We start from the raw sequence: 18,413 nt of genomic DNA on the forward strand, positions 1-18,413 counted from the left end.
TCATTACACTGTTCCATGTCATGTTGAAAATACTGCATTTACTCCCATAATTGACTTATTTGTTCATATCTACTTATTACATGTAACACTTGATAAGACAATTGCATGTTTTCCCCATTTAATTATCAAAATGTCATACAAAAATGAATTATAACACTAATGGAATTGACGGTGGTCATCTTCTGGGTTGCTGAGTAATCATTGCCCTGATGATCGAGGCGGCACCACCTCTCAAACGTCAATGAACTTATGCCAGACTACATGGTGCAACAACCGATAAGACAGCCATCATCATGCTTGCTGCCATGAGAACCTCAAATCTCACTTAGTAATGGAATTGTAAAATATTTACTGGTCTTTTTTCTCTGTACAAATTAGTTAAGGACACTACTTTAATTTAATGTAAGTTTTATTTTATTTCTATCTTCGCATTTTTGTATTGTTCAAATCAGGACACCTCTCACGAGATGGTCGTAGCTTGTTGCCGATTCCTGTGCCACTTCTGCAGGACTTCTCGTCAGAACCAGAAGGCTATGTTTGACCATTTTGCATTTCTTCTGGAGAATAGTAACATTCTTCTCTCGCGACCATCTCTGCGTGGCAGTACGCCTCTGGATGTGGCTTATTCCTCACTCATGGAAAATACTGAATTGGCTCTTGCACTTAGGTCAGTACTCTTGATTAGCCTTCTGCCTTAATCTTAAGTTCGCTTTCATGATACAGATCGTGCCATGAAATATGGCAGATACAGATTAATGTATTGCTTAGTGGATGACTTAGATTGTTTGGATTCTATAGACAGCATACTGCGACAGTTATTTGAATATAATTATTTGAAAATTTGTCATTCATATGATTCTATGTGAAGCATATACTTGTTTTTCAGAGAACATTACTTGGAGAAAATTGCCATCTATCTTTCCCGTTGTGGTTTGCAATCCAACTCTGAGCTTGTTGAGAAAGGATATCCAGACTTGGGATGGGATCCAGTGGAAGGAGAGAGATATTTAGATTTCTTGAGATTCTATGTCTGGGTCAATGGTAATTAAAATTCTTATATCTTTTCTGTATGAGAAACATATGAAGAGCCCTATTCATAGATAAAAAAAGTAAACTCTGATGACCTTAGTTAACATTATCTTCTCTTCCATTTGTATGCGAATTCGGTTTTTGGCTTCTCTTTACGTACAGATTTATTTAATTGCATTCTGTGAACGCATTTATTGCAAATATTAAAAGAGCATGATTCTATTTAATTTTGATTAATTATACCAATGTATGATCTGAAGCTTTCACGGTGAGTTTGTTTAATGAATTCTTCTTAGACCCTAGAAGAATTTATTATAATTTATGGATGTTTTCTACAGTTTCATTTCATAAAACTTCTTTATTACATATGACCAAATTAATATGAACAGACGTTCAAAATATGTTGTTAAGAATAATTTTTCCTGCATCTAGCTATTACAATGTAGAATACTGTAGATGTGCTATCTGTACATAAAATAACTTACTGTAATATTCAATCATTCACAAACCCACAATACAAAGGTCAAAATTATATGAATAATGTATTTTATTTGTAGGTGAGAGTGTAGAAGAAAATGCTAACCTTGTGATCCGTCTTCTTATACGTCGCCCAGAGTGCTTAGGTCCGGCACTAAGAGGAGAAGGAGAAGGCTTGCTGAGAGCTGTCATGGAAGCAAATAAGGTTTGCTCATAAGTTCATCATATCAAGCACATATACAGCAGTCAGTGTTAATGCATTAACTAGTAATATAGCTCTTTAAATCTGTTGTATTCTGATGATACTTGACATTTGATTCAAATTACTTTATATACTGTTATAGTGTTACATGCAGCCACGGACATGATCTACTGCAGGGGTTCTCTACGTCTTGGTGCTTGCGGCATACTTGGGATATATTTTTTTTGGGGGCACAATTTATAATAATTCTTTTCTTCAACAGAAATTGTTTTTAACAAAGGGCAGTACCCTCAACCCAACCTGTGTAAGAACTGAAGCTACAGTCTGAAATTTATTGTGGGGGTAGGAAGTGACAGGAAAAAATTTTGAGTAACTTTGGTGTTTGTTGGTGGGTGTTCTAGCTGTTATTGTTCAAAGATGTAGAAATTTTCACAGTAGTTCTAGTCTCCCTCTCATTATGTTCCCAGAACCTGCTATAGCTATCAATCTTTTGATGTTGAAGGCTTATGAACATCATAAATGGGATGATATGATTTAATAGATTACAGCAGAGAGTAATGATCAGGTTTCAAAGTGAAGAAAAGAAAAGAAAAGAAAGAGGGAGCAGAACGCTTACTTGAAAATCTGTAGTTCATTGAAAATTTGTATCATAGAGAGCACAAATGTTCTGTGCAGGGCTGTTTGTTGTAAGACCAGTATTCCAAGATGCTAATTATGAAATTATACAATTATCACATTTTGGATGTTACAAACCAGAATTTACACAGTTTTTAAACATGAATATCCAGGAGTTAATAGGGCCTATTAAATATAATGACGACTGTTTTGTGTGTGTGTACATGCTTGAAATATCACTCCCCTTGAGTGAATCAATATGTTTACATTGAGAATGTTTATGAAAGAGAAGTATCAGATTTGTTTTATATTTTGTTGGTATTGTGGTTCTTTTGGTAATCGGCGAGTTTCTGTCATTCCAGATGTCAGAGCGCATTGCTGATAGGAGGAAGCTGATGGATGAAGCAGAAGGAACGATGTCCATATTACAGTTTGAACATCCACTGCCTGAGAGCGATGAAGATGAAGACTACATTGACACTGGATCTGCCATTCTGAACTTCTACTGTACTTTGGTGGATTTGCTGGGGCGCTGTGCTCCAGATGTTTCTGTTATTGCGCAGGTTATTTAACAAAATTTATGCTCTTTTTATAAAATACATTAAATGCTCATTTCATGGTGTCCTGTTACAGAAAATCCAGTGTTTCTGCCTTTGTTGTAAGCATCCGTGAAACTCCTGTGCTTTCAGCTACACAATTTTTCTCTTAACAGAGTAATGTTAAACCTGTGACTTACCAGGTGGCTGATAGCACGTAACACATTATTTTTAAATTATGCATCTTATATTTTTAAAAATGGAAAACGATTCAACAGATTGTATTATGCCTTCATTAAGGAGAAATTTTTACAGACTAGTAGTGTCACCTTACAGCCAATCTGGAATTTTTTTTAATCACACGTTATAAACTGTAAGACCAGACACTCTTGTTTTGAATGTTTTACGTTGATACCTATGAGGATAGGAGATTAAATTGTCTGTCTGACAAAGCAGTATTCCATGCCTGGGACTGCAAATAGGCATAACTGTTAAATTTTTTGTCTAGTCCATTTAACATATACATACAACACGTAAAAATTATTTGTGAGATATATATATATATGTAGTGAGCACTCACACGCACCAAAATGCTAATTTTTCTTCACATGTAACATGAAACTGCATTTTGTATTAGAACAGACTAGAAAGCTTTGCATCTACAAAGCTTGTGGGACAGGTTAACATATCTTTCAGTAAGATGGTGTACCCTCATGTTTTGGTAACGTGCTCTGTAGCAAATACTGAATGCCAAGATACTAAATACCTGATTGTGAGAAGAGGAGGACCAATTTCTTGACTTCTCATTTCTTCTATGTCTCTCCGGTCTGTATTCGGTCCATGGCCTCCTCAATTCTCCTCTTCCATTCGGTCCTCTGTTAGGTCCGTCTGTCCGAGGCTTTGATCAAGGTTTCGAAACATCTTCATTTTTACGGCGCAAGGTTGTTAGCCTTGCGACCAACCCTCAACCTGGAGGATCAGGGTACCTGTCTTAGTCTGACCTCTCCTCCTCGACCAATCTGGCTAGGGAGGCCCTACCAGTAGCTCTTGGGGTCACTGAGGTACTCAAGCCCCACCACCACGAGAAGTGCAGGTACCATTAAGTGAGGTGACTTCTCATTTACCTGATCTCAATCCATTAGGTTTCTTACTTTGAGATTGTGTACGGGATAAATGTTCTTCTCAAAACAATGTCTTTACAACAATTAAGAGGAAGAATAACAGAAGCTACAGTTACTATGCCAAAAGTAACTAACTGGCAGAAGTCAGCTCTTAGTTCAACATGGAATGAGTGTAACAAATACAGTGACATCTCTGTAAAAAAACATGCCGTGACTTATTTACATTGTCGCAGTTGGTACCACGTGTCATGCGCATTTTGCGGTATGAGAAGTGACAGATGCAAAGAAATAGAAACACCAATTACTTCGGTCTTAGAGTTAAAATGTGAAACCTTTGAAACAAACAAAATAAAGCTATAAGACAATTTTTTATATCTTATATATATAATTTTGCTCAGAAACTGATAGTAATTGCTGAGTGATTACAGGATGTTGAAAGTTTTGTTTTGTTTCAGAGATATTGCTGTTTTTTATTAATAATGAAAATCAAAATGCAATAGGACATACGTTGTTTTCTTCATTTATGACGCATCTCTTCAGTCTTGGTCATGTTAGCCTTCCTTATCCCTTCCTGTCTGTCAGGTTGAAGAAATCTATTTCTGGAGTATCAGGATCAATGAACGAAATTCCACTGCTTGCAGTGATAAGATGACAGTGAAAATTATGCCTAACAGACACGACTTACAATTTAATATAGACAGTAGATGTTTTGGTGTGATAAAAAGGTGTGTATGTTGCTTAATCAGGTCTTTGCTTGTTAATGCCCAGGGCAAAAATGAGTCTCTTCGAGCAAGAGCCATTCTGCGGTCGCTGGTGCCTCTGGAAGACCTACAGGTGGTGCTGAGTCTGAGGTTCACCCTTACAGATCCTGCAGCAGGAGAGGAACGGCCTAAGAGTGATATGCCATCCGGCCTCATTCCTGGCAATAAACAAAGCATAGTACTCTTCCTGGAGAGAGTTTATGGTATTGAGACCCAAGAACTGTTCTACAAACTCCTGGAAGATGCGTTCCTTCCTGATCTCCATGCGGCGACTATGTTGGACAGAGTAAGCTGTTTGCTGTACAGTTAATTAATACATTTTATTTTTGAAATCACAAATGATGGCATTTTTATTTGTTAATAAAGTTGTAAGTATTATAATTTTAGAAATGATTATGGAAAATTTTGTTCCCATAGCTCTTTCAATACTAAAATCTTAAAACCATTATTTGTAATTAATAAGTTTGTCATATATATTCCTGTTCTCTGTACTAAAAAGCGCCAATTCTGATATCGTCTAACATCAACACTGATCCTTGTCCTTGAAAAACAGAAACATATAATTGGAATTATGGGTGCGGAAACAGTAGCATTTCTTATGAAGTGTATTATGATAATTCTGTAATGAAAAGAATATTTGTAATTATGGCTGAGTTGCTGTTACATTATACACCTTAACTGATTTCAAAGATTTTCAGCTGTTAAACCATATTCATTAAGTCCTGCTTGATTTCAGAATGATGGCTATGAATCTGACATGGCACTGGAAATGAATCGTTACATTGGTAATTCCATCTTGCCACTCCTCATCAAACACTCCTCGTTCTACAATGAAGCTGATAATTATGCCAATTTGCTGGATGCCACTCTGCATACAGTGTACAGACTGTCCAAAAACAGAATGCTTACCAAGGGCCAGAGAGAAGCCGTGTCAGACTTCCTTGTGGCTCTTACCAGGTAAGTATCATAATTAAGTACGCTTATGACAGTCAGATTTAATTAAAATTGGGTGAAGTGGAAATTTACAAGAATGATGCACGGCATGTTTCTGTTGCCTCGCTTTGTTGGTTGAGCCTTTCTTATGCAACCTACTTGTAACACAGCAAGAGCATACAGAGAAAGACGCTGTCAATGCAGATACATCGCTCTGAAGAAATACTGGAGATAATTTAATTTTGTATAAGGGCAACCTGTTCACAGGCAAATATGTTTTAGAGGTGTTCTAGTAGTTAGCACTGGCATGGTATTTAAATAGTCCTGGGTTCATTCCCAACCACTGTCACTAAGAATTAAAAAAGTTATTGAAGATCTGTCTGCATAATCAGCTGAAGGTGGGAGTAGAGCCCAACTACTGAAAAAATCACGTGTATTGAGTGTACCTCAGGCATGACCAATGTCTAACACAGTATTCCTTTAGTATTTTAGCGGTATTAAACGTTCATTTCAAAGATATTTGGTGTACCATTTCCAAAGTTTTAGGAAGATTTTAATTTTAATGTTATTGTACAAAATATGAAATGAACAAACTTGTGATTTTGGATTTTGCTTAGTGGCTGATACAGTGTTGATGTTGATAGCAAGGCAAATAACTCGTGCAGTCATACATATGAATGAACAGATTTTTTGAAATGGGAAGCACAATGTTACAAAGATGGTGCGGCGATGACAATTTGTCTTGATGCTGGCCAACAGCAAATACATTCTCAGTGTCACTGATAAAGAGGATTCTAGCTGCAAGTATGCTCTTGGGTTACCAGGTTCAAAGGTCGATAGGTATGGAACCTGAATTTTATACTGCTGTAGAAATGTCAGTCGTGGATTAACATTTTTTGCTGGAAGTATGCTCACATTTTTAAACACTGTTTTCTTTATCAGACGGTGAACACTCCATTTTGTGTTTAAAACACCTATTTCTTACGATATAATTTCTGTTACAGCCAAATGCAACCAAGCATGTTACTAAATTTACTGAGGAAGCTTACCATTGACGTTTCCAAGCTGTCAGAGTACACCACTGTAGCCCTCAGAGTATGTATACATAGTGTGAAATGTTTTTTCTTCATCATCATATTTTGGGGAAGAACTTGTTAGTTATATGAAGATTCTTGACCATTTATATTATTACTACATAAAAATTCCAGAGTGAAAATTCACGAAAAATTTATTTTTGAAGAGAAATCTTTTTTATGTAAACTGAAGTAAAGTAAAATAGAATATACATTATTTTAATACGACCATCAAAACTAGTCTTTGTTGTCTTTCGTTGTTACAATAAAATAATTTATAATGAATATACAGTGGAAATGGATTTGGATATCAAGGTAATAAGTAATTTCTGCAACATATTTAAACAATTTTCTTCAAAATTTATAAATTATATTTATCACAGTTTATTTATTTATTTATTTAGTGTTCTGTCTGAGGACAGGTCCATATGAACAGGATCCTTCCATCCTTTTCTCTTCTCGGACTGGGACCTGTTCATATACATTCTTGGCAGACGATCCAGAAGTGGTTTGCCATTGCCTTCTTCTGTGTGTGAATGGAGTAATTGTTGGGATGCCACGGAAAAAAACTCCGTGTTGCCTAGACCACGGCCTTGCCCAACACAAGTTATAAATTCGAACCCGAGACCCCAGGATTACAAGGCCAGCGTTCTAACCGCTAGACCACCGTGGCGGTCTTATCACAGTATTAAACAAAACTTAGACTCTTAGTTATTTCTTATCATTTTCAACTAACTTGTGTTTTCCAGTTACTGATGCTGCATTATGACCGATGTGCCAAGTATTACGGTTCTACTTAAGGGCAACGGATGTACGTCGCATCCAGTGATGAAGAGAAGAGGTTGACCATGATGCTGTTCAGGAACATCTTTGATTCTCTGTCCAAAATGGTAATTTATAGTTTCAAAATTTATCATCTGTCCATCATACTGTTCAGTGGATTCCAGTAGGATGTGTGTGTCACCCTACATAGGCCTTTACTTGGAGCCACTTTATAAAAGTTATTTCATTCACAGTCTTGTGCGTTATTCCTTCATGTTTTATGGCTGTTTTTTGTTTTGTAGTTATCAACCCTATACACTGAGAAGTTGTATCAGGCATTCAAAATCTTGTCAGTGGTATGTGAATGTAAGCCACAAAGAATATTAAAAGATGCCAGAACAAATAATAATCCACTCATGTGTTTGTAGTTTACCATTGGTTGGTGAGTTTGAGGTGGGTTAAACCAGAACATTATAATTCTTTAATGTAGAGTCTGACCTATATTATGCATTTGTAGTTTGCTGCATGTAAAGTTTACATGAGGAGATGAGGCAGTGGGTGAATTTGAGGGGTGGGAGTGAGAATGCTATTGGAAATTTTGAATACAGGAACTGACCTATGTGATATGTTTGTAGTTTACCATATCTGGTGTCTGTAATCCGCTTGGTGGTGAGGGAATGAGGTGGTCTGTATATTTTGAGGGTAGTAGACCCATAATCTGATATACGAGGCGCGTCCCAAAAGTAAGTTTCCCACTCGTCCCACAGCTAGCAAACCTTATATTGCTCGAAGCGACTGTGCATACGTGATAGAGCAATGACGTAGCATGGCGCATGCACTAACGGCACTTCCCGCGTTCTCACAGTAGCATCGTTGCAGCTGTTGAAGATGGAGGTTCTTATTCCAGCTCCCGCCGACTGTGAAGTGCGGTCAGTGATAACGCTAGGCCGCACACGGCTCGACGGACAGCGAGTCTCCTGCAGGAGTTCAGCTGGGAGGTGTTTAATCATTCACCCTACAGCCCGGACCTCGCTCCCAGTGATTTCCATCTTTTCCTACACCTCAAGAAATTCCTGTCCGGTCAGCGTCAGCGTTTTGAGAATGACAGAGAGGCGGAGATGGTTGTCACACAGTGGTTCCAATCCCAGGCGGCAGACTTCTACGACACAGGTATTCAAAAGTTGGTCCCACGGTATGACAAATGTCTCAATTCCGGTGGCGAATATGTTGAAAAATAGCTGGACACTTGCTGTATCTGTTGCAATAAATATTTCCATGAAATTGTGTTTTGTTTCTGTAAACGGCCCCAGGGAAACTTACTTTGTGGACGCGCCTCGTATGTGTTCCAGTTATGCTAGTGGGAAGTAGCATAACACTGCATTTCTCTCAACAAAACACAGTTTTCTTCTTCCCATATTCGAGCAAATTTTGAGGAATAGAATAGCTACTGGTTGGGAGCTAATTCAGAAGGCCAACTGTGATGAGTTGAGCTCATCTGACATTAAAAGGGAGCTTTTAGTCTAGACTGCATCCACTAGTATTTATTAGTATTTGTTTTGACAGTATTTACATGCTGTAAAGATGTTACTCAGCTGTATCAGTGGCAAATAGACAAAGTGTTTGTTTATCTTAGGATTATGATCCAGAGCTGTTTGGAAAAGCGCTCCCATGCTTGACTGCCATTGGTTGTGCCTTACCACCAGACTATTCTCTTTCCAAAAATTATGATGATGAATGGTACAGCTCAAAGACAGGGACAGATCCTGATGGTCCGTACAACCCACAGCCTGTAAATACCAGCAGGTATCTATTGTTTTTGCAAGTTTCTGTTCCACAGTAACAACTGCAAAAGTTACATGTTTGGACACCATTGTAAATTATTAGACATAATTTTTTAACCTTAATTTTATACATTTCTACGACCCATTACATTCTTTCAACACATGCAAGGGCAATGTGACAAATAGTTCTGTATCTTGGGGATTTCGGAAGACGAGCTAACGAATGCCATAAATAAGTGAAAAATCTTATAAAACATTACTATAGAGAGAGTAAATAAAAAAAGAATGTGATTGGTAAGGCATGTAGCTTGCATTATGTCAATACCATATGCTTACAACATTTTTGTTGAAAATCTAAAATTCATAGACCACTTAGGAGACCTAGGGAAAGGTAGGAAGATTTTTTTGAAAATGAATCTTAAAGAAACAGGGTTTCAGGACATGGACTGGATCCATCTGGCTAAGGAGAGGGTTCAGTGGCAGACTGTTGACTGGTATGAACATGGTAATGAACCTTAAGGCTCCATAGAAGGTGTGGAAGTGGAACAAAGTAAGTTATGTTTCCAACATCTTTGTTTCCTCAAGTGGTCAATGTATAAAAAAATAACTTTTTTTTATTAAAGTTGCATACTTGGCCAAAAAATAAATATAAACAAAACTATGGTCAGAAAATCTCAGAGACCAAGTAACATATGAGACAACAATATTAAAACTGATCTTAAGGTAATCGGCTGTGATGTTGCAAAATATTGTGACGAGAATTTTCCACGTAATACGAGTGCCGCAAGGTCTCCTTCTCTCTCTGTCCACAACACATCTTGAGTGACATTCTGCCAGCTGGCAGAGAAATGCGTTTGCTTAGGTCTAGGCTTCTGTACCCCCTTCTGCTTTCTCGAAATTTGTAGTAAGGCCATTTGCAGAGTAGGGAGAAGTAAGTAGACCGTGCGAGTAACACCGTCTAATTCTGAGAAACATTTCGAGTTGATGAAAAGTTATCTTGCGGTGGCATGAGCAGAGTAATATTTGTTAAGTTAGTGCCAAATAAGATCATGAACATTTAGTGTAATGTCTTGAATCAGTGGTTCTTAGCCAGTACAGACGACAGCCATACAAGCTGCAGTGTAACTAGTAGTGGCACAGTGCCATGTTTCACCCGTTAATAGCCATGTGCGACGCAGAGGTAGACTGGATGACAAGAAGGGAAAATGAACAGAAGGACAAATATTTCCAGTGGTTCTGTTTTAGTATTTTCTGGTGCAGAAAACAAGAATAATTGATTGTGATTATAATCAGTGGTTTCATCACAGTGTGTTCATGATCAGATGGCTTGGGCAGGAACCACAGATTTAGATACTGTTATTAGTTTAAATAGTATTAAAAATATATTAAAATTGGCCGTCAATCACAATATAAGATAATTAAAAGATTAAAATATCATTTTACGTTCCGTATCGAGTACTCGATTTACATGTGGAACATTTACGACATGTTTCGGCTATATATAGCCATCATCAGGTGTTATGTTATAAACTTTTTAACTGAATTACTGATTTTTACTGATTTTTAGTTTTCATTTTTCTTATGATGTTCACGTCCTTCATATTGTATCTTCATCCGTTGTTGTGTCACATGTCACTAATATGATTGTATTTCGTAGTGATGCCAATGTTGTGTATACTGGACCAAGAAGTAATATCGTAGCAGTATTAGGAGAGATTGGAGTTATACTGTATCGGATCGTGGCTGGTTACCGACTCTGATGATGGCTATATATAGCCGAAACATGTCGTAAATGTTCCACATGTAAATCGAGTACTCGATACGGAACGTAAAAATGATATTTTAATCTTTTAATTATCTTATATTGTGATTGATGGCCAATTTTAATATATTTTTAATACTATTTAAATAAATCACAATATGACGCACATGCAATACCTTATATGTTATTAGTTTATATGACTTTTTCTTATAATCAGTTTGATTCTCTCTTATAATACATTACAGAAAACTGAGAATATGATTATTTTATATGCATTCTCACAATTTGATGGCATAGATTGAATTCTCTCATGTTATAACTTTGTTTCAGTGTGGTTTTGAACAACGATCTCAACAATATTGTCCAACAGTTCTCAGAACATTATCATGATTCATGGGGCAGTAAGAAATTGGATAATGGTTGGGTATAATGGAGAACAGTGGTCTGATGCTTATAAAGCTCACCCTCGCTTGGAACCATACAGCATGCTGAATGACTATGTAAGTAAAACTGTAATGGACGCTTCGCTATGACATGCAAGATTATATTTCAGCTTCTAACAACAAAGAACTCCTACACTGGGAGCTCAGCCCAATCGGTCGGTTCCGTTACCTTCCACTCCGTCAACTTATCAGTTCTCCTAAAGGCCATTTTCGAAGAGATGTCCGTACAAATGTTCCGCATCCATTCTTTGCCCCGCCAGCTGCCCAGAATTCACTTTTATAATGCGAGGTGACGAGTATAAATCATTGTATTAATTCTAAACTACTTGTACATTTGATGTCATGGAAACTTCTGAACACACATGAATCTGTGTATGACGTGGAAAATATTTTCTAAAATAAAGCTGTCGTCTTATATTCAGGAGAAAGAGCGTTATAAGGAGCCAGTGAGAGAGTCCTTGAAAGCCCTGCTTGCTATTGGTTGGACTGTGGAACACTCAGATGTTGAAGTACCGTCAAACAATAGAAATTCCACAAGAATATCTTCCAAAACGAGCCCAGTAAGTATTAATTCATTTATGATACAGTATGCGCTCTTATTTCACCTCTTCCAGTGCCCACAGAATTCAGCACTTGTTTTAACCCTTCATGCTAATATTTATATATCCACTAAGCTAACACTGTGACAGTATTTAAATGGCCTGTCAGTAACAGATTCGTGACATACAAAGTGTCAAGTTTTTCCCTCTTCCAATCGCCCTGCAGTTGTTTCAATAGAAAATTGCTCACTAACTTGTCTTTTGCGTCCCTCACAATATCTGCTTCGCTGTCTGATGGTTTTTCAACCACAACACTCTTCTCATCTTCAGCGCTGTCGAATTCGCTCCCACTACCACAAATTCCAATGTTTCTGTTAACGGGTTCCTATAACACTTCCGTCATTTCCAAATTGAGGCGGGGCGAAAGGCCAAGTTGCTTCCTGGTTTAAACAGCAGGAGTGTCGAGAAAGCAAAGAAAATACCTCGTGTAAAGTCATTTCTATGAACAAAGCGATGGAAGAAATGGAAAGTGCAATGCTTCAGTGTCGAATGGGGCAAACAGTATAACAAAAACCCAACAGATAGCGCAGCAATGATGATTTGCCATGGGCAATACAAGGTCCATTCAGAGCTTTAATAATAATAATAATAATTAATAATCTTCCACTGAACATACAACTTTGTTTCTTTGAGGTTGATAAAGCTACACCATTTAACTACCACCCACACCCAGTGGATATGACTAATCTGACACTAAGCAGAGAAATGCAGAACATGGCTGAGAGGCTGGCGGAAAATGCTCATGACATCTGGGCAAAGAAGGAAAAAGAGGAGCTGACAACTTGTGGTAAGAACTGACAAGCCATTGTGAGGTTGGATAGCCTGATTTATGAAACCGTATTACCCAGATTTCAAAAGCGCATCCTCTGCCGTTTGTAGATTGTTGAACGTCACAAGAAATTCACTTTTTCGTCAATCTCTGTTTAACCTTTAACTTGCCTGATATACTAAGTTTAAATGTCCCACATTAAGTTACCTACGTGGAATTAAATGTCTCATTTTGTGTCTCCTTTAGTTATTAAAACGTGATTATTTCAATTAATTATGAGATTTGGTTAGAAATGATTGCAACGCTCCTGGAATACAGGATGAGGCCTGTTAACAGTTGAACAGTAACATTTGAGCGTTCTCCCAACTGAGGTCAGTGTTGGTCATTCCACGTCAAGTCAAGAAATGGATGTACACGGACTTCAATGACACTTGCCAGTCTTAATGCGTGATACCTTATGAAGTAGCACACGAGCGTTGAGCTTCTCTGATATTACCATTTCACATGCATTAACAATTTTCAGGAATTGTGCAAAAAAGAAAAATGTCACGCATGCTCTTTCCACCGAGTTAACGTGGTAATGACTTTGGAATTTTTGGTTTCTTTCACATTATTTTACCCTAAAAATTTTAAATCTATGAGAACACTTTCAGGGAACATTTATTTGATTGGTGTTGATTGCCAGTGAGAGTATGTATTGTAATTGTACCTTATCTCTAAATTACATCATTTTCATGACATAGCCAGAAATAAATATTAACACGTGGAAGTATGAATCTCTACACACATTATCACATTGATACGTACACAGGTCCAGAACCCTTTATAACAAAATTGTTTATTTACAAACTATGTTATTGAACAAGAGTACACATGCTTATAGACAAATACAGGCAAGTAACAAAGAATGAATGAACGTGAAGTCCCTGTGACCTGTGCCGGTTGTCAGCCGCAGTTTCTAATCCAGGAATAAAACCCCAATTTTCTCTGAAATAAATGAAAGCAGCATGAAGCGTACGACCACTGGGCAGAGACTGGCCCCTATATGACCTAAGAAAACAACAGAAGATGGGAAAATAATGAAGGTTGGGAACGGGTTGACATAAAGAAAAGAAGCGAAGGTACAGGATGACAGGGAAGGAAATGCACAACTTACGGGGGGACTATCAACGGTACTAATATTGAAATTGCAGCTTCAGGCAGTATTCAGATAACTGAGGTGAAATAAAATGTAATTTTGTAATATTGCCAAAAAAAAAAATTTATATCTCATTTACTCAGCTCTGACAGCTTGCACGCATATGGTGAACAATATACTTACAATTCATCATCACACTCTTACTCTGCTGTGAAATAATTCTGTCTCTAAATATATATTCACCTCGTTAGGTTCCATTTAAGGTTTGTTAATATCTGATTAATAGGAATATTACTCCTATGTTTCTTCTCAATCTGGGATAATAAGATTGGTAATATTTTACGTCTTATCTGCCTGAATATTGTTATCCTCAGTGCAGCAGAAATCTTTTCTGTGATGCCAGAATAAATTTGAATTTGGTCCACGAGGCTTCATGAATTTAAACTCCCGACCACCAAGAGCCATCGTATTCACAGGCGGTTTACGAAGATATAATTATTTGAGATACCAGTATGTCGGAGAAAGATGTGGACAGTAAAGTGGTGGCTGGAATTTAATGGCTTGAAACATTGATAAACTTGAGTTCCTTATTTTTACTTGTTCAATTTTATCAGTCTAAACACAATAAAATATTACAATTAACATTTAAATATTTAAAATATATTAAAATGGTGCTCTCCATCTAAATCGAGCATTTCGATGGAGAGCGTCATTTTAATATATTTTAAATATTTAAATGTTAATTGTAATAATATTTTATTGTGTTTAGACTGATAAAATTGAACAAGTATATATTTCAACACAATATGACGCAACATTATCATCTCATTTCCTTATTTTTATTAAAAATTTGTTCTTCTTGGACTTAAAAGAATGTAATTTTCTGTATGTCGCCTACCATAACTTGATATTATTTTTTCTGAATTTGACACAGATACATGGAAATCTTAGTATTTCGTTAACTTTTTTCAAACTCAGAACTGTAGTTGTCTCTTACTATAACTATTTTATTTACTAACTGTCGCAGTATTAAATGTTATATATTTAATATCTTACTCCGTAAATCATAAATCAAATACTATTAAGTATTTGGTACTTTTATTCTATATTTGTGTTTGAAGATTCTGGGTTTAATTGCCTGAGGTCAGACTGTTCTTACGTATTTATATTTTCTTGAAGTTCTGTAGTCCTTCCAGTTGAATCCTGTGACAGTTGCCTTAAAATCGGCCACATTCGCTTTCTTCCATATCCTCCTCCTCCTCGACTCATTATTGGTACTCATTATCCCATAACCTGTACAGCTGAGAAATAAACTAAGAATCAGAAATATCCAACAGGAATGCACTGTGACTTTGTTTTCAAAATTACTACCCAAATTATAATTTTGAGGATGTTTCGGTTATATTTAACCGTCCTCAGGTATAAATTATAAATGTCGTAAGAGACGTTCCAATTTGTAAATCGATCATTCGATGCGGAACGTGAAATGATATTTTAAATATTTTATATTTTATTATCTTATTAAAAATTGTGATTTGACGGAAAATATTAAAATATTTTTTTTTTAAGTCGATTATCATCTTACAGAAATAGAATTTTTTGGAATTAAATCATATTTACCTGTCGGAGGACATCATACAGTCGTGGGCTTTTGTGAATACAGTAATGAATCTTTAGGTTATGAAAAGCCATGTAGAGGAAAATTTTGTCTCGTTTCAGGGATTCTTTTCTCGATTTCTGGTCACGTGGTTTGCGTAGCGCATTAACTGCTTATCAGCTCATTGCGGAGCTGTAAATTGGGGTTTTGGGGGGAAGGGGGGATGATTGTAATTAGAATGAAGATTGACAGCAATGCGATTAATGTGAATATGCTTTTACGTAAGCCTGTGACAGCATGCCAGAAACTCTAGTGGCTATGCATTTTCTCGTCAGTTTTTGTTTTCATTTTTAATTTGTATTTCTCAAATTCTTGACATGTGCAGGGGACATTTTAATTCTTGTGATAAAATAAACTACTTACGACTGTATTTCAGAAACTGCCGGAGACTGACATAATGGAATTTTGCCAAGATACAGCTCGCTTTCCCTGATAATATTGGTCCAGCAGATGAAATGTCATGGCAACATTATCTTTACTCCAAGCTTGCAATGTCAAAAGTGAGTCATGATTATGGTATTATTATATATACAATTTCTTATATGTTTATAATATTAGTAAATATAGGGAATATTATCGAGACGTAACATATTTCTTGTGTTCAGGTAGGCACATTTTTAAAATATCACTAAAGTAATTCGATAAAATGCCGACCTGAATAAAATACGCAGATCTAATGTTTAATTTTAAATTGTAATTATTAATTTAATCAGCAATATTCATTAATTAATCTTCTATCTTTAAGAGATACGAGGTGCGATCGAAAGGTTTCAAGACTGCGCGTATAAAAACCCGTACACTTATCTCAGGTATTAAATTCATCCATCACCCTCGAAGTAGTTCCCCTGGGAGTGAACACAACGATCCCAGCGCCGCTGCCAAGCCTGGAAGCATCCCTGGAAATCTTTCTTTGTCAGCCTGTCAAGCACCATCTGCGATTCTGCCTGAATCTCTTCTATCGTCTCAAATCTCCTTCCCTTTAGCTGATTTTTCATCTTTGGGAAGAGGAAGAAGTCACATGGAGCTTAGAAAGGAAGTTGGGGTCGGTTCTTGCAAGATCTTTGAGCTCCTGACAAACGAGAAGTCGATTCTGCTTCTGGTCCTCAGACAGGATGCGTCGCATGTGGAGTTCTTCCTTTAGAATCAGCTGACAGGTTCCATAGCCTATCCCAACAATGTCGCACAAGTCGTTGATGGTACGACGTCGATTTTTGTGAATGGCCTGCCGAATCTTCGTAACATTTTCGGGCGTTGTGCTCGAAGATGGTCGTCCAGAACGCTCGTCATCATCGACAGAGGTTCGGCCATTTTTAAAACGTGAATGCCACACAAAAGTTTGCGGACTCCCCAAATGCTTGCTTTAGCATTTCATAGGTTTCCGTAGCCGTTTTGGCGAGTCTTTGGCAAAATTTGATGCACACGCCATTCCGAAATCGCAGGAGGGTCGGTGTAATGCACTACCAAAACGCCCGTAACTAAGAAACAAATGCTAATTCGATGATGCCGGCTGGCACACTGATTCACTATGAATGTAGGCCGCACCCCCTAGCGGCAGAAGCTCGTACTACATCCGGTTCGCCCTCTATTGACACAGTCTGTAAACTTTCCGATCGCACCTCGTATAACAATTTTAAGAAGTTATATTTATATCCTACAAGTAAACTTCTACTGAATTTTCGTCCTCCATATCGTGATGAATATAATTTATAATTTTATATAACTTTTTGGCCCGTGATAACAATTTGTGCAGAAATACTCATTCACTTGTGATTTAGAAGCCTGATATGGTAAAGCGGGAGTATGTTACGGTGTCTCAAAGTGATCGGGACGCGTTTCGTCGAATGTGAGCCGAATCGATCGAATGTTTGTGTGCAAGGTATATTATATTTTATACATATACAGATTTATATATGAAGGCAACATAATTAATAGAAATTATCTGAATCACAGATCGAAATATGTCGGCAGATACAAAGAGAGATCGTGATCAAATTCTACTCCAGTCAAAATTTGTATTATTATGAAAAATTTGAAATTTTTATATTTTCTCATTGCTACGTTTTATTAACACATTGAAGTTAATTGAAGGATGTTTAATATTTTTTTTACAAATGAAATTAACTAGAGAAATGTTAAAATAAATGGGGCATAGAAATAAGAACTACTAATGTCATATTCCAGAGGGACTTACTGCGAGCGTTACACGATTAAGAATGAAATCGTCTCGTCAGAAGAGTAAAGTTCAGATATTAGATGCGGTAAGTGGTGATTTTTTCTATTCCGATAACTCGTAACTAATTAAAGCAGTATCTGAAGACTACAAATTATATTAATAAAATAATTGTATGGCAGCGAGTAACAAGATGGCCGTCTTCCGGGTCGTAGCGCTGTGAAGTCAGGTTGAAATTTACCAGCGTTTCGGAGATACATGTTGCCTTGATCATCGCCTTGATATCTGAGGCAGCAAGTTCCTCTGAAACGTCTGTAAACTTGTACCAGACAACGCATTGCACTGCAACCGAGACGACAGCCATCTTAAGTTGCGTGGCATTGTTTTTCTCCAGACTGCTGGTATCTGTGTATCTGTCTTCAAAGTAAACACAGTGTTCCTGCCTAGAAGTCCAACACAAGTTCAGAGATTAGTATTTCTAAAATTGTATGTGCAGTCCGGAATTTTAAAAAAAAAATTAAGATGGTTCGAATGAAGTTTCGTAATTGTGGCCCTAAGTATTCTATAAGACCATTATCTCTGTAT

The 18,413-nt window shown here is 37.0% G+C and overlaps 1 pseudogene across 1 annotated transcript in view; it reads left to right on the forward strand.

The window, feature by feature from the left end:
* Positions 1-18,413, forward strand: part of LOC147871550 (ryanodine receptor-like) — an 86,056-nt pseudogene that overhangs the window by 33,796 nt on the left and 33,847 nt on the right. The window contains exons 27-40 of the transcript XR_015538700.1: positions 453-667; positions 887-1,041; positions 1,587-1,711; positions 2,686-2,886; positions 4,749-5,027; positions 5,478-5,698; positions 6,679-6,769; positions 7,497-7,637; positions 9,143-9,312; positions 11,383-11,552; positions 11,918-12,055; positions 12,728-12,881; positions 16,035-16,158; positions 17,840-17,916. The product of XR_015538700.1 is annotated as a ryanodine receptor-like (transcript). The remainder of the gene's footprint in view (positions 1-452; positions 668-886; positions 1,042-1,586; positions 1,712-2,685; positions 2,887-4,748; positions 5,028-5,477; positions 5,699-6,678; positions 6,770-7,496; positions 7,638-9,142; positions 9,313-11,382; positions 11,553-11,917; positions 12,056-12,727; positions 12,882-16,034; positions 16,159-17,839; positions 17,917-18,413) is intronic.

The sequence above is a fragment of the Zootermopsis nevadensis genome, unplaced genomic scaffold (genome assembly GCF_977971745.1).
Source record: "Zootermopsis nevadensis isolate Lab colony 2312 unplaced genomic scaffold, Znev_1.0 Znev_ptg000049l, whole genome shotgun sequence".
Lineage (NCBI taxonomy): Eukaryota > Metazoa > Arthropoda > Insecta > Blattodea > Termopsidae > Zootermopsis > Zootermopsis nevadensis.